At 46.9% G+C, this 5,000-nt stretch overlaps 18 non-coding genes and 2 pseudogenes across 18 annotated transcripts in view; all 20 read left to right on the top strand.

Moving 5' to 3' along the window:
• LOC133120561 (5S ribosomal RNA) overlaps positions 1 to 73 on the top strand; it is a 118-nt gene extending 45 nt beyond the window's left edge. Inside the window, exon 1 of the ribosomal RNA XR_009707421.1 lies at positions 1 to 73. This exon is cut by the window's left edge and continues 45 nt beyond it. This is a non-coding gene — a ribosomal RNA (5S ribosomal RNA).
• A 139-nt stretch (positions 74 to 212) lies between these two features.
• On the top strand, positions 213 to 330 carry LOC133120583 (5S ribosomal RNA; annotated as a pseudogene).
• Positions 331 to 469: 139 nt separating this feature from the next.
• Positions 470 to 588, top strand: LOC133120497 (5S ribosomal RNA). The gene has a single exon (XR_009707358.1). It is a non-coding gene; the product is annotated as a 5S ribosomal RNA (ribosomal RNA).
• A 139-nt stretch (positions 589 to 727) lies between these two features.
• Positions 728 to 846, top strand: LOC133120496 (5S ribosomal RNA). Its single transcript, XR_009707357.1, has one exon. It is a non-coding gene; the product is annotated as a 5S ribosomal RNA (ribosomal RNA).
• Positions 847 to 985: 139 nt separating this feature from the next.
• On the top strand, positions 986 to 1,104 carry LOC133120586 (5S ribosomal RNA; annotated as a pseudogene).
• A 139-nt stretch (positions 1,105 to 1,243) lies between these two features.
• Positions 1,244 to 1,362, top strand: LOC133120495 (5S ribosomal RNA). Its single transcript, XR_009707356.1, has one exon. It is a non-coding gene; the product is annotated as a 5S ribosomal RNA (ribosomal RNA).
• Positions 1,363 to 1,501: 139 nt separating this feature from the next.
• LOC133120494 (5S ribosomal RNA) lies at positions 1,502 to 1,620 on the top strand. Its single transcript, XR_009707355.1, has one exon. It is a non-coding gene; the product is annotated as a 5S ribosomal RNA (ribosomal RNA).
• A 139-nt stretch (positions 1,621 to 1,759) lies between these two features.
• Positions 1,760 to 1,878, top strand: LOC133120493 (5S ribosomal RNA). Its single transcript, XR_009707354.1, has one exon. It is a non-coding gene; the product is annotated as a 5S ribosomal RNA (ribosomal RNA).
• A 139-nt stretch (positions 1,879 to 2,017) lies between these two features.
• LOC133120492 (5S ribosomal RNA) lies at positions 2,018 to 2,136 on the top strand. The gene has a single exon (XR_009707353.1). It is a non-coding gene; the product is annotated as a 5S ribosomal RNA (ribosomal RNA).
• A 139-nt stretch (positions 2,137 to 2,275) lies between these two features.
• On the top strand, positions 2,276 to 2,396 carry LOC133120575 (5S ribosomal RNA). Its single transcript, XR_009707435.1, has one exon. It is a non-coding gene; the product is annotated as a 5S ribosomal RNA (ribosomal RNA).
• A 138-nt stretch (positions 2,397 to 2,534) lies between these two features.
• Positions 2,535 to 2,653, top strand: LOC133120491 (5S ribosomal RNA). Its single transcript, XR_009707352.1, has one exon. It is a non-coding gene; the product is annotated as a 5S ribosomal RNA (ribosomal RNA).
• A 139-nt stretch (positions 2,654 to 2,792) lies between these two features.
• Positions 2,793 to 2,911, top strand: LOC133120489 (5S ribosomal RNA). Its single transcript, XR_009707350.1, has one exon. It is a non-coding gene; the product is annotated as a 5S ribosomal RNA (ribosomal RNA).
• A 139-nt stretch (positions 2,912 to 3,050) lies between these two features.
• LOC133120488 (5S ribosomal RNA) lies at positions 3,051 to 3,169 on the top strand. Its single transcript, XR_009707349.1, has one exon. It is a non-coding gene; the product is annotated as a 5S ribosomal RNA (ribosomal RNA).
• Positions 3,170 to 3,308: 139 nt separating this feature from the next.
• Positions 3,309 to 3,427, top strand: LOC133120487 (5S ribosomal RNA). The gene has a single exon (XR_009707348.1). It is a non-coding gene; the product is annotated as a 5S ribosomal RNA (ribosomal RNA).
• A 140-nt stretch (positions 3,428 to 3,567) lies between these two features.
• On the top strand, positions 3,568 to 3,686 carry LOC133120486 (5S ribosomal RNA). The gene has a single exon (XR_009707347.1). It is a non-coding gene; the product is annotated as a 5S ribosomal RNA (ribosomal RNA).
• A 139-nt stretch (positions 3,687 to 3,825) lies between these two features.
• On the top strand, positions 3,826 to 3,944 carry LOC133120485 (5S ribosomal RNA). Its single transcript, XR_009707346.1, has one exon. It is a non-coding gene; the product is annotated as a 5S ribosomal RNA (ribosomal RNA).
• Positions 3,945 to 4,083: 139 nt separating this feature from the next.
• On the top strand, positions 4,084 to 4,203 carry LOC133120572 (5S ribosomal RNA). Its single transcript, XR_009707432.1, has one exon. It is a non-coding gene; the product is annotated as a 5S ribosomal RNA (ribosomal RNA).
• Positions 4,204 to 4,343: 140 nt separating this feature from the next.
• Positions 4,344 to 4,462, top strand: LOC133120634 (5S ribosomal RNA). The gene has a single exon (XR_009707479.1). It is a non-coding gene; the product is annotated as a 5S ribosomal RNA (ribosomal RNA).
• A 139-nt stretch (positions 4,463 to 4,601) lies between these two features.
• LOC133120633 (5S ribosomal RNA) lies at positions 4,602 to 4,720 on the top strand. Its single transcript, XR_009707478.1, has one exon. It is a non-coding gene; the product is annotated as a 5S ribosomal RNA (ribosomal RNA).
• Positions 4,721 to 4,859: 139 nt separating this feature from the next.
• Positions 4,860 to 4,978, top strand: LOC133120632 (5S ribosomal RNA). The gene has a single exon (XR_009707476.1). It is a non-coding gene; the product is annotated as a 5S ribosomal RNA (ribosomal RNA).
• Positions 4,979 to 5,000: the final 22 nt, after the last annotated feature.

The raw sequence follows: 5,000 nt of genomic DNA, 5'->3' as shown, positions 1-5,000 counted from the left end.
CGGAAGCTAAGCAACGTCGGGCCTGGTAGTACTTGGATGGGAGACCGCCTGGGAATACCAGGTGCTGTGAGCATTTTACCAGCGAAATCAATGTACATTATCGTATTTTGGACATTGTTTGAAATAACGACCTTACTTCCTTAAAAAAGAATTATACAAAGTTAGTTTCTAGGCGTTTATTCATGAGAGCTCTCGCTGACTGCCGGGTCTTCGCTTACGGCCACACGCGCTGAGAACGCCCGATCTCGTCTGATCTCGGAAGCTAAGCAACGTCGGGCCTGGTTAGTACTTGGATGGGAGACCGCCTGGGAATACCAGGTGCTGTGAGCATTTTACCAGCGAAATCAATGTAAATTATCGTATTTTGGACATTGTTTGAAATAACGACCTTACTTCCTTAAAAAAGAATTATACAAAGTTAGTTTCTAGGCGTTTATTCATGAGAGCTCTCGCTGACTGCCGGGTCTTCGCTTACGGCCACACCGCGCTGAGAACGCCCGATCTCGTCTGATCTCGGAAGCTAAGCAACGTCGGGCCTGGTTAGTACTTGGATGGGAGACCGCCTGGGAATACCAGGTGCTGTGAGCATTTTACCAGCGAAATCAATGTAAATTATCGTATTTTGGACATTGTTTGAAATAACGACCTTACTTCCTTAAAAAAGAATTATACAAAGTTAGTTTCTAGGCGTTTATTCATGAGAGCTCTCGCTGACTGCCGGGTCTTCGCTTACGGCCACACCGCGCTGAGAACGCCCGATCTCGTCTGATCTCGGAAGCTAAGCAACGTCGGGCCTGGTTAGTACTTGGATGGGAGACCGCCTGGGAATACCAGGTGCTGTGAGCATTTTACCAGCGAAATCAATGTACATTATCGTATTTTGGACATTGTTTGAAATAACGACCTTACTTCCTTAAAAAAGAATTATACAAAGTTAGTTTCTAGGCGTTTATTCATGAGAGCTCTCGCTGACTGCCGGGTCTTCGCTTACGGCCACACCGCGCTGAGAACGCCCGATCTCGTCTGATCTCGGAAGCTAAGCAACGTCGGGCCTGGTTAGTACTTGGATGGAGACCGCCTGGGGAATACCAGGTGCTGTGAGCATTTTACCAGCGAAATCAATGTACATTATCGTATTTTGGACATTGTTTGAAATAACGACCTTACTTCCTTAAAAAAGAATTATACAAAGTTAGTTTCTAGGCGTTTATTCATGAGAGCTCTCGCTGACTGCCGGGTCTTCGCTTACGGCCACACCGCGCTGAGAACGCCCGATCTCGTCTGATCTCGGAAGCTAAGCAACGTCGGGCCTGGTTAGTACTTGGATGGGAGACCGCCTGGGAATACCAGGTGCTGTGAGCATTTTACCAGCGAAATCAATGTACATTATCGTATTTTGGACATTGTTTGAAATAACGACCTTACTTCCTTAAAAAAGAATTATACAAAGTTAGTTTCTAGGCGTTTATTCATGAGAGCTCTCGCTGACTGCCGGGTCTTCGCTTACGGCCACACCGCGCTGAGAACGCCCGATCTCGTCTGATCTCGGAAGCTAAGCAACGTCGGGCCTGGTTAGTACTTGGATGGGAGACCGCCTGGGAATACCAGGTGCTGTGAGCATTTTACCAGCGAAATCAATGTAAATTATCGTATTTTGGACATTGTTTGAAATAACGACCTTACTTCCTTAAAAAAGAATTATACAAAGTTAGTTTCTAGGCGTTTATTCATGAGAGCTCTCGCTGACTGCCGGGTCTTCGCTTACGGCCACACCGCGCTGAGAACGCCCGATCTCGTCTGATCTCGGAAGCTAAGCAACGTCGGGCCTGGTTAGTACTTGGATGGGAGACCGCCTGGGAATACCAGGTGCTGTGAGCATTTTACCAGCGAAATCAATGTACATTATCGTATTTTGGACATTGTTTGAAATAACGACCTTACTTCCTTAAAAAAGAATTATACAAAGTTAGTTTCTAGGCGTTTATTCATGAGAGCTCTCGCTGACTGCCGGGTCTTCGCTTACGGCCACACCGCGCTGAGAACGCCCGATCTCGTCTGATCTCGGAAGCTAAGCAACGTCGGGCCTGGTTAGTACTTGGATGGGAGACCGCCTGGGAATACCAGGTGCTGTGAGCATTTTACCAGCGAAATCAATGTACATTATCGTATTTTGGACATTGTTTGAAATAACGACCTTACTTCCTTAAAAAAGAATTATACAAAGTTAGTTTCTAGGCGTTTATTCATGAGAGCTCTCGCTGACTGCCGGGTCTTCGCTTACGGCCACACACCGCGCTGAGAACGCCCGATCTCGTCTGATCTCGGAAGCTAAGCAACGTCGGGCCTGGTTAGTACTTGGATGGGAGACCGCCTGGGAATACCAGGTGCTGTGAGCATTTTACCAGCGAAATCAATGTAAATTATCGTATTTTGGACATTGTTTGAAATAACGACCTTACTTCCTTAAAAAGAATTATACAAAGTTAGTTTCTAGGCGTTTATTCATGAGAGCTCTCGCTGACTGCCGGGTCTTCGCTTACGGCCACACCGCGCTGAGAACGCCCGATCTCGTCTGATCTCGGAAGCTAAGCAACGTCGGGCCTGGTTAGTACTTGGATGGGAGACCGCCTGGGAATACCAGGTGCTGTGAGCATTTTACCAGCGAAATCAATGTACATTATCGTATTTTGGACATTGTTTGAAATAACGACCTTACTTCCTTAAAAAAGAATTATACAAAGTTAGTTTCTAGGCGTTTATTCATGAGAGCTCTCGCTGACTGCCGGGTCTTCGCTTACGGCCACACCGCGCTGAGAACGCCCGATCTCGTCTGATCTCGGAAGCTAAGCAACGTCGGGCCTGGTTAGTACTTGGATGGGAGACCGCCTGGGAATACCAGGTGCTGTGAGCATTTTACCAGCGAAATCAATGTACATTATCGTATTTTGGACATTGTTTGAAATAACGACCTTACTTCCTTAAAAAAGAATTATACAAAGTTAGTTTCTAGGCGTTTATTCATGAGAGCTCTCGCTGACTGCCGGGTCTTCGCTTACGGCCACACCGCGCTGAGAACGCCCGATCTCGTCTGATCTCGGAAGCTAAGCAACGTCGGGCCTGGTTAGTACTTGGATGGGAGACCGCCTGGGAATACCAGGTGCTGTGAGCATTTTACCAGCGAAATCAATGTACATTATCGTATTTTGGACATTGTTTGAAATAACGACCTTACTTCCTTAAAAAAGAATTATACAAAGTTAGTTTCTAGGCGTTTATTCATGAGAGCTCTCGCTGACTGCCGGGTCTTCGCTTACGGCCACACCGCGCTGAGAACGCCCGATCTCGTCTGATCTCGGAAGCTAAGCAACGTCGGGCCTGGTTAGTACTTGGATGGGAGACCGCCTGGGAATACCAGGTGCTGTGAGCATTTTTACCAGCGAAATCAATGTACATTATCGTATTTTGGACATTGTTTGAAATAACGACCTTACTTCCTTAAAAAAGAATTATACAAAGTTAGTTTCTAGGCGTTTATTCATGAGAGCTCTCGCTGACTGCCGGGTCTTCGCTTACGGCCACACCGCGCTGAGAACGCCCGATCTCGTCTGATCTCGGAAGCTAAGCAACGTCGGGCCTGGTTAGTACTTGGATGGGAGACCGCCTGGGAATACCAGGTGCTGTGAGCATTTTACCAGCGAAATCAATGTACATTATCGTATTTTGGACATTGTTTGAAATAACGACCTTACTTCCTTAAAAAAGAATTATACAAAGTTAGTTTCTAGGCGTTTATTCATGAGAGCTCTCGCTGACTGCCGGGTCTTCGCTTACGGCCACACCGCGCTGAGAACGCCCGATCTCGTCTGATCTCGGAAGCTAAGCAACGTCGGGCCTGGTTAGTACTTGGATGGGAGACCGCCTGGGAATACCAGGTGCTGTGAGCATTTTACCAGCGAAATCAATGTACATTATCGTATTTTGGACATTGTTTGAAATAACGACCTTACTTCCTTAAAAAAGAATTATACAAAGTTAGTTTCTAGGCGTTTATTCATGAGAGCTCTCGCTGACTGCCGGGTCTTCGCTTACGGCCACACCGCGCTGAGAACGCCCGATTCTCGTCTGATCTCGGAAGCTAAGCAACGTCGGGCCTGGTTAGTACTTGGATGGGAGACCGCCTGGGAATACCAGGTGCTGTGAGCATTTTACCAGCGAAATCAATGTACATTATCGTATTTTGGACATTGTTTGAAATAACGACCTTACTTCCTTAAAAAAGAATTATACAAAGTTAGTTTCTAGGCGTTTATTCATGAGAGCTCTCGCTGACTGCCGGGTTCTTCGCTTACGGCCACACCGCGCTGAGAACGCCCGATCTCGTCTGATCTCGGAAGCTAAGCAACGTCGGGCCTGGTTAGTACTTGGATGGGAGACCGCCTGGGAATACCAGGTGCTGTGAGCATTTTACCAGCGAAATCAATGTAAATTATCGTATTTTGGACATTGTTTGAAATAACGACCTTACTTCCTTAAAAAAGAATTATACAAAGTTAGTTTCTAGGCGTTTATTCATGAGAGCTCTCGCTGACTGCCGGGTCTTCGCTTACGGCCACACCGCGCTGAGAACGCCCGATCTCGTCTGATCTCGGAAGCTAAGCAACGTCGGGCCTGGTTAGTACTTGGATGGGAGACCGCCTGGGAATACCAGGTGCTGTGAGCATTTTACCAGCGAAATCAATGTAAATTATCGTATTTTGGACATTGTTTGAAATAACGACCTTACTTCCTTAAAAAAGAATTATACAAAGTTAGTTTCTAGGCGTTTATTCATGAGAGCTCTCGCTGACTGCCGGGTCTTCGCTTACGGCCACACCGCGCTGAGAACGCCCGATCTCGTCTGATCTCGGAAGCTAAGCAACGTCGGGCCTGGTTAGTACTTGGATGGGAGACCGCCTGGGAATACCAGGTGCTGTGAGCATTTTACCAGCGAAATCAATGTA

The sequence above is a fragment of the Conger conger genome, unplaced genomic scaffold (genome assembly GCF_963514075.1).
Source record: "Conger conger unplaced genomic scaffold, fConCon1.1 SCAFFOLD_159, whole genome shotgun sequence".
NCBI lineage: Eukaryota > Metazoa > Chordata > Actinopteri > Anguilliformes > Congridae > Conger > Conger conger.
Note: the sequence above shows the minus strand (reverse complement) of the source record. Positions and strands in the feature narration are given on the sequence as shown.